Source organism: Oratosquilla oratoria, chromosome 4, assembly GCF_046742065.1.
Source record: "Oratosquilla oratoria isolate Oo_2021 chromosome 4, ASM4674206v1, whole genome shotgun sequence".
Lineage (NCBI taxonomy): Eukaryota > Metazoa > Arthropoda > Malacostraca > Stomatopoda > Squillidae > Oratosquilla > Oratosquilla oratoria.
The window spans coordinates 25154737-25163861 of record NC_134780.1 but is presented as its reverse complement, the minus strand read 5'-3'; the positions used below and the strand labels follow the sequence as shown (position 1 = coordinate 25163861).

Here is a 9125-nt window from a genome sequence, read left to right as displayed (position 1 = left end):
CAGAAAGAGACAGACAGACAAACAGGCAGACACAGGCAGAGCGACTGGGAGTATGGTAATCAGACAGACAGACAGGCAAACTGAGATACAGACAGAAACTGATAGACAGACAAACATTCAGGCAGGCACAGACAGAACGATTGGGAGCCAGACAGGCAGACAAAAACTGACAGAAAGACAGACAGACAGACAGACAGAGCGACCTAGAGTCAGACAGGCAAATTGAGATACACAGACGAACAGACAGAAACTGACAGAAAGACAGGCAGACAGACAGACAGACAGAGCGACCTAGAGTCAGACAGGCAAATTGAGATACACAGACGAACAGACAGAAACTGACAGAAAGACAGGCAGACAGACAGACAGAGCGACTGCAAATCAGACAGGCAAACTGAGATACACAGACAGATAAAAACTGACAGAAAGACAGGCAGACACAGACAGAGCGACTGCAAATCAGACAGGCAGACAGAGATATAGTCAGACAGACAGAAACTAACAGACAGACAGACGGTCACTTAAGACAACCAATGGGAATGTTTTTTCTGAAAGAAAAATTATCGTCGTGGAATCCAGAAGATGTTACTAAACAATGAGGAGGAAGAGGAGGAGGAGGAGGATGGGAAGGAGGAAGAGGAAAAGGAAGACGAGGAAGGAGAGGATGAGGAAGGAGGAAGAGGAAGAAGGATAGGAGGAGGAAGGATAGGAAGAGTAGGAGGAAGTAGGAGAAAGAGGAGAAGGAGTGATAGGAGGAGGAAGAGGGGAAGGAAGGAGGAGGAGAAAGGAGTAGGAGGAAGAAGGAGAAGGAAGGAGGAGTAAGAGATAAGAGGCCAGTTATGCAAGTCAGAAAAAGGAGTCTGAGCGAGGAATGTAGATTTAAGAGACTGATAATGACTTGTCTAAACGGTCTCCACCGAGTTAAAAAAAAAAAACAAGAAAAAAAAGAGCAGAAGAAAGTTTATTTTGGGCCATTACCAGTGAATCATATGCAACAGCAAGAGCTTCTGAGAGTCCCAGGCACCTTGACTGGGAACCTCCTGTTCTTGCAGTGAAAGGAAGGCGGACATGAGAACTCTTCGAAAGTTTAAAGTCATCTTGACGAATCATTTTTTTTCTTCCACAACGGCTCCAGTTCACACCCCCACCCCGCCTGCACCCTCTCACCTCACCGGTCTAAACCCATAAGAGGAGGAGGAGGAGGAGGAGGAGGAGGAGGAGGAGGAGGAGGAGGGCATTAAAAAGAGAAAGAAAAAAAATGATAAAAAACTCCGCGAAGAAAGGAAAGTTGCGCGCAAACGCGAACTATTTCTTTCAAGTGCGCGGCCCAGGCCCCGCCCCCCTCCGTAGCATCTTATGCCTCCTTTGGTCACTCATGACCCTGGCAGGACCCCTCCCCCCCCACCCCCACCCTAATCGCCGAAGACGCCCTCAACATCGAGCCCTTAGAACCCTCCTGAAGGAACAAAGCGAGAACCGAACTCAGACAACGGTGACTAAAACTCCTCTTCTATCCCTGCAACACTGGGCAGATTGGACAAGGCGGAGCGAAGACAAGCGAAGAAAAGCGAAACGAAGAGGTGGCACTGCCGCGGCGAGAGAGTTACTTGCTGCCACCTCCCTCCCTCCCTCCCACCATCCCTCCCTCCCACCCGCCCTGATCGCGGCCTCGGGTCTTGCTACCCGCCACTGTGTGCTGATCCGCCGACTCGGCGTGTTGGGCTCGCGAACAGCTCGATCCCTCGCTCCCTCGATCGCTCCGAACTGAACGTCTACTTGGGGCGTGTGTCAAACCCTCTCTTGCCTTCCCTTCATCTTTTCCGACCGTCACGGCGGCTCTCCACGACACAAAAAAAAAAAAAAAAATTACCTCGTCCTCATTGAAAATGGGAAGGTGGAGAAGTGAAGAGGGTGATAACGATACTTGGCACTAAGGAAGTTGGCACGGCAGCGAGACGCATGCCATTTGTGCTCATGGCACAGTCGTGTTCAGACCTCGAGGAACGTAGACATCAGCAGGAACGTTGACAGCAAGACGACAGCCGCGAACACAAAGCCTGTCTTGATCGATTTGTGTTCTTGTGATGTTCTGACTCCGACTCTCGAGCAACTGGAAGGTTCTGCTTCACGTTGCGGAGGGAAAACGAACTCGGAACATAAAACATAAATAGTGAGAGTGACTGTCAAACGCTTCGAAACGCTTCCAAGAAAAGAGGGCTGTGAAAGTGGCTGTGAGTACGATGTATCGCATAAAAAGAAGAACGAGGAGGCCGATCAGTGGAAACAAGTGAAAATATCTGTAACGTTTTTTTTTTTCGAAATTCCATTTGAAAACTGAACGATAATTAGAGGAAAAAAAAACTTGGCGACGTGCAACGAACCCTCTGTGTTACTGTGTGAACGTGTTGTTGATGTTTAAAAGTGTATCAAAGAATTTCCAAAGTGTTTAACACTACATACAGTGCCAAGGAACGGTAAGACAACTATCAAGGCATCATGACCATGCGATGTAAAGTTTCGTTGAACTAGATAAACTGATCAGGAGCCCTAGAAAAGGCCTAAGACGTTATCTAGGACTTGGTACATCCAACTTGCAACCCGAGTTCGCGGATGTGATCCCACGAAATTGGTGCAGAGAAATCGGCCGCAAAACTGGTTGCTCTCCTGAGCCGAAGAAGGGGGGAGGAGAAGGAGGAGGAGGAGGTGGGAGGAGGAAAGCGGAGGGGGAGTGGAAGAGGAGGAGTGGTGGGAAAGGATGGATGACATAACTAGCGATGGTCTATTAATTTTATCCTTATTTCTTGTGACTCTACGAGATTATTCCGCAACGTACACAGGCATTCTCCATCAAACGTGTTAGCGTTCATAGCTGAATTCACACGATAAATAGTGGGAACTGGCCAAGTCGTCTGGCACGAACTCAGGGAAAGAAACGGCCTCTGCCCGGTTATAAGTAGTGCAAATGAATCAAAACTGATACCAAACCATTTTGCCCTAACACCACCAACAGGATTTCGTTGAATCACCAGGCCTTTAAACAAACACCTTCCTTACCTTCAACGACTCGGAAACTTTCGATACGGAGCCTCCAAAATCATCTGAATTGCCTCAATGTCATCATCCCATTTCATTTATGGGTCAAAACATTCTCTTCGACAGACGCGAAGTAAACGAAATTAAGGAGGTTAAGTGAGGGTTGCTTTGTCGATCTTTCTTACGCTCGACCCTTTTTTTAAGCCCTTCCTTGCCTCGCCCTGAGAAACAACAGGGATAAGGAGAAAGGGAGGAGGTGGAGAGCAAGTGAAAAAAGAGAGGTTAGCGAAAGAGACTTTAGGATCACTTAAAAACGGGGGAAAGGTCAGCCGGGCGACGCTTTGATTGGACGACATGACGTCACGCGTCCTTCGTAACGGACTCGAGGAAGATAACTGATTTCTGCGCGAGGAGGCATAAATCCCGAAATCTGACCACAAATAATAATAATAATAAAAAAAGACTGACGCGCGAAAAGGAGGGAAGACACTTGCTTGCCTCTGTCCGTGGCGTCAAGACACAACACGAACAATTTTGAAAAACAGTGAAGTGAAATGAAACTGTCGACAAGGATGACAAACCTTCGACCAAGAGCTGTGGACGCTTTCTGAGCGTTCGGAAACCATCGAATTCAGGTAAGTCCGGCCATTTCGTTCACACTTTCATTTTCTGGAAAAAAAGATTCATGACCACCATTCCAATAAGAACATTCCCTTACAATTTACAAAACCACTAATATATAAGTAGCGTGTTACCGTAAATTTCACAGAAACGTGTATCACTGTCATATAGACCTTTCCAAATTAGGATAAAATTTGAACAAGATTTGAGATGCTCTAATGGAAATCAAAATTCTCGTGTGTGTGTGTGTGTGTGTGTGTGTGTGTGTGTGTGTGTGTGTGTGTGTGTGTGTGTGTGTGTATGTGTGTGCTGAAGCGTGTAAACATTGACTTCATCGAGCATTACAGCAATGATATAATTTCAAATTATTTTCTTCGTATTTAATTTAAGATATCAATTCTGCTCGCTCCTTTGGAAATTTGAGTCTGCATATATGTACATGCGTGTGTGTGAATCACCATAATCTTTGATCACGTGTTGGACTCGTGATCGACAGGTATTAACCTCTTGATTGAGAACTCAGAGCTCATTCGAGTGTGTGTGTGTGTGTGTGTGCGTGTGTGTGTGTACATGTATATATATATATATATATATATATATATGTATATATATGTATGTATATATGTATATATATATATATATATATACATATATATATATATATATATATATGTGTGTGTGTGTGTGTGTGTGTGTGTGTGTGTGAGCGTGTATTTGTATGTGTGTGTGTGTGTGTGTGTGTGTGTATGTGTGTGTGTGTGTGTGTGTGTGTGTGTGTGTGAGAGTGTATGTGTATGTGTGTGTGTGTGTGTGTGTGTGTGTGTGTGTGTGTGTGTGTGTGTGTGTGTGTGTGTGTGTGTGTGTGTGTGTGTGTGTGTGTTGGTGCGCCTTGGAGGGGGAGGGGGAGGGCAAAGAAGGCACAAGTCGCCGAAATGACGTCACGCCAGTCGCCGACATGACGTCACGCCTGTCGCCGACGTGGAATCCTTTCCATGACTGAGTACCATTACCCATTTATTCTGGCTAGCGTCAAGCAATTTCTTTCAGCAACGAAAGGGGTGGAGGGGGAGGTTGACGTCATTTGGACGTCACTGAGGGTCAAGATAATTCTCATAAAGAGAGACGAGAGCAAGCGTGCTCTCTTTTAGCTCTCTGATTCAGAGGCAATCGTACTTACCCATGATATGTACGTAAATACATACACACACGTACACACATACATACATATATATTTGTGAGTATACCGAAAAGAGAGAGAGAGAGAGAGAGAGAGAGAGAGAGAGAGAGAGAGAGAGAGAGAGAGAGAGAGAGAAAATCAAAATTCCTCTTAAGGTTGTCCGCTGGAGAGAAATTCGAACGAAATATATAAAATGATCCTTCTCCAACTGTGCGAAAAAATCCATTATAAAGAGAAAATTGATTAACAAAGAGAAATGTTGTGTTTAATAAACGCTTACTTCATCTATATCTCCTTTCCATATTTTTTTTTCTCTTTCGTTTGTATTCAAAATTTTGTAAAAATATTTTCTTTACGTTAACCACCTGCTTAACCTATTCATGCCTTGGCCTCTATTCGCTGTTTCTCTCAGCATCTCTTGGAATTAATGTTCTATTTATTTCACGCGATTTTTTCTTTTCCTTTTTCAAAGCTCGCTGGCCGAGCGGTTTAGAGCGTCGCTACTTGCGGCGGAGGTTGAGGTGACGGCAGTTCGAACGTTGCCGCCGGCGAGTTGGACCAAGGGTATGGTTCATTAAATTCCATGCTTCAAAGTCTTCTGTAAGAGGCACCGTTCAAGCCTCCTGATAGGGGGAGGAGGGACTTCGCGACGTTGGAACGAGTTATAATTTTTCTTGTTCGTAAATCGTTCATTAATTTCTTTCTTTATACAAAATCTACAAAATACTTTTGTCTCAACTCGTAAACCTATTTTCATACATGAAAATTAGCTTCACCGTAGTTTTCTTCTTTGCATACACACACGCACACACATACACACACGCACACACACACACACACACACACACGCATGCAAACACACACACGCACACACGTGTAAACACAGACACACACATACACACATGCAAACACGCATAGATGCGCGCACACACACGTGTAAACACACACACACACACACACACACATACACACATACAAACACACATAGATGCGCGCACACACACGTATGTACACACACATATGCAAACACACACACAAACACACGCATATGTAAACACACACTCACACATACAAACACACGCACACACGCACACACACGCACGCACGCACACACCTCTCTTACCAAACCCGTTGGCTTCGCTTGACAGAGCGCAATTTGTTACAGAATCAATTTCTTCATAAAACCTTTAACCTACATTCACTTCTCTCTTAACCCTCCTGTTCCTTCATGTCTAATCTTATCAACTTTTGTCATCTTTTCATTCCCTTCTCCTTCTTTTTTCTTTCGTTTTTTATCGTTATTCTGGTTTCTACAAAGAAATGATCTGATATCCTTATCATCGCTATCTGAACCCAACGTTAGAAGACTTTGCAATTTTGGTCTCCATCTTTCATTCACCACAGCACAATGCAAGCTCTTGTTCTTCGCTGGAGAACGCTAATTACGTTCAGGTTCTTCTGTCCTTAGTTTCTACCTCTAATGCTCCACCTCTTCAGCGTGTTAGAAGGATAGAAGCGCTGTTACCAACGCCACAAAACCAATGCCCCTTTCTTCCAAATCTTGGTCTATGTGTCAAGCATCAGGAAGGCGTTGTCGATTGCCGACATGTTAACCCAAAGAAACACATTGTGATCACAGAGCGCTTATTATCACGACACTTCACTTGTTACAGATTTTTCAAGTGCATAGTGTACCACGGGTATGTACTAGCTAAAGCAACAAGCATAACGGCGTGATAATAAGCGCTCCGTGATCACACGGTGTCTTCTTTCGTCTTGCATCTCGCACATTAGCTATGCCTCACCACCGAACAATTTCCCCCTACCAATCTGCATTGTCCTTTCTCCAATCACAACCACACCATCTTTCGCGTTTCGAATCTCCCAATCAAACCCTCTATTACCCAATCACCTCATCTTGGCCTCATGCTCTCTGCAACCATAAGAACGGAGGAGACTGCAAGAGACCCTAAGGCCTACATTGGGCAGTTCCATGTCCCTTACCACCTGTCATCCCCATTCATAAAGTTATATTATCTTCTCTTAAAATAACCAATTGCTTCAGTGCTCTATAAATGGTTACTAAGTCTATACTAAATCCTGCTTCACAGCCTTCCAATCTACTCAATGCCAACCGATTCTATTCAGGTAAAGGGAGGACAAAACAGAGTCACGATGAGAGGGTTAAGATTAACCAAGGCTCATTTTTTTTAACTGCTAAGACGCAGGTGCACGATGTAAAGAGTTTAAATATTTCCTTGTAGAGTCTAATACGCGACATAACACGCAGAGTACCGGATGAATTAATAGAGGTGTTCAATTGCATCAAAGGCTTTAACAAGGGTGACGCAAACGAGGTCATCATATTAAGACAACAGGGCAAGACTCGCAGTAATGGGTTTAAATGGACAAATTTAGGTTTAGAATTGAAATAGGGAAGAGATGGTTTACAAATGGAATAGACTTAATAACCATGTAGTGAGAGCTAAAACTATCGGTTGTTTTTAGAAAAGGTTAGACAACTTTATGGATGGGGATGACAGGTGGTAATGGAAACGGAACTGTCTAGTGTAGGTCTTATGTCCTCTTACAGTCTCCTTTATTCTTATGTTCTTATCACTACACAGGTTCCTGGTTATCACCAAAACATCCCCACACTAATCTACTCGATGTTCTTTCTCTTCTTCTTTATCCTGCCATCCTTGTGTTTAACCTCAACGACATGACGTAAGCGCGTCGACTTGTGGTCACCGCCATATGGCTACTAAAAAAAGACACGATAACTATTTAATGCCTAGAAAAGAGAGAAAAAAATCCCCATTGTTCTTCTCATCACTAAATCACAGGTTAAAACCGCAATATGTCATTATCTAACTTTACTGACACATAACTGATGACGTAATTGCGGTGGTGGGCGAGAGGCGCTTGAGAGCGCAACGGGAGAAGAAAACTATCTATTGGTCTAAACTAAAACAATTAGCGGTTCGGAGTTTTCCAATCAGAGATATGTTGACGGTATGATGTGGGTGGGTGTGGTTTCTATGGATTACTATTTCTGGCTTGAGTCATCAGGACTCGAGCCATTTTTCCCAAGTCATGTGTGTGTGTGTGTGCAGGCGTGTGTGTGTGTGTGTGTGTGTGATTCACTGGTCTTGGATCACGTGTTGGACTCATGATCGACAGCTATTTCCCTCCCGGATGAGAGCTCAGACCTCATGTATGACCAATCTATGGGTAATACTATGACCTTACACGCACACCCACCCAACTCCCCGCCTACGAGAGATGAAGTAACGACTCGCAGCGCAGCGATACTGAAACTAATTCAGCCGTAGTGGCAGCCGGGAACTCTACCAACCGCGCCACGAGTCGTGTATGTGCAGGCGTCTATGGATCACGTGTTGGACTCGTGATCGGAAGTTATTTCCCTCCCGGAAGAGAGCTCAGATCTCGTATGACCGATTTATGGGTAATGCTGTGACCTTACACGCACACACACACACCCAACTCTCCGCCCACGAGAGTTGGAGTAACGACTCGAAGCGCAGCGATACTGAAATTATTTTAGCCCTGGGCAGGATTCGAACCCGGGCCGCCGTAGTGATAGTGTGTGTGTGTGTGTGTGTTAAGATTGTGCCTGTGAGTTTGTGTGATTTTGCTATTAATATATTTTTTTCTCTCAATGACTAAAACAAACTTAATGTCTCTCATTTCTGTTCGCGATGAGTGCATAGCCTGATGGCATATCCACTTCGATCCAGACCGCCGACCACCATGATCTTTACGGTGAGCGCCTAAGTGGGCTGCTTAATCATGAGTGTGGGGGGTGGAGGGTAGGGAGAGGGGAGAAGGAGAAGGGGATGGAGGATGGGGAGGGAGGGGGAGATGGGTGAGGAGGGAGGGGGAGGTGTGGAGGATGTGGAAAGGGAGTGGGGGATGGAGTGGGGGATGGGGGAAAAGGTGGAGCGTGGGGATAGGGAATGGGGGATGGGAAGGGGGTATGGGTGAGGGAATGGGTGACGGGGGATGGGGGAGGGTGTGGGGAGGGTGGGGTTTAGGGGGAGGGGGAGGGTGTGGGGGAGGGGGAGGGTGTGGGGGATGGGGGAGGGTGTGGGGGAGGGTGTGGGAGATGGGGGAGGTGGGAGGGGAGAGGTGTCAATAGCAATGGAGAGAGGACCTCTGTCTCCTTTTTTCTCGATCTCTGTGTCTGCCCCTCTCTATCTGTCTGTCTGTCTCTCTGTGAGTCTGTCTCTCTGTCTGTCTCTCTGTCTGTCTGTCTGTCTGTCTGTCTCGT

At 45.6% G+C, this 9125-nt stretch overlaps 1 protein-coding gene across 1 annotated transcript in view; it reads left to right on the top strand.

Annotated features, from left to right (window-relative positions):
* Nucleotides 1-2724: 2724 nt before the first annotated feature.
* The window catches only part of LOC143024684 (uncharacterized), a 156686-nt gene continuing 150285 nt past the window's right edge, over nucleotides 2725-9125 (top strand). Inside the window, exon 1 of the mRNA XM_076183684.1 lies at nucleotides 2725-3668. The gene's annotated coding sequence lies outside the window, so the exon portion shown is untranslated. The remainder of the gene's footprint in view (nucleotides 3669-9125) is intronic.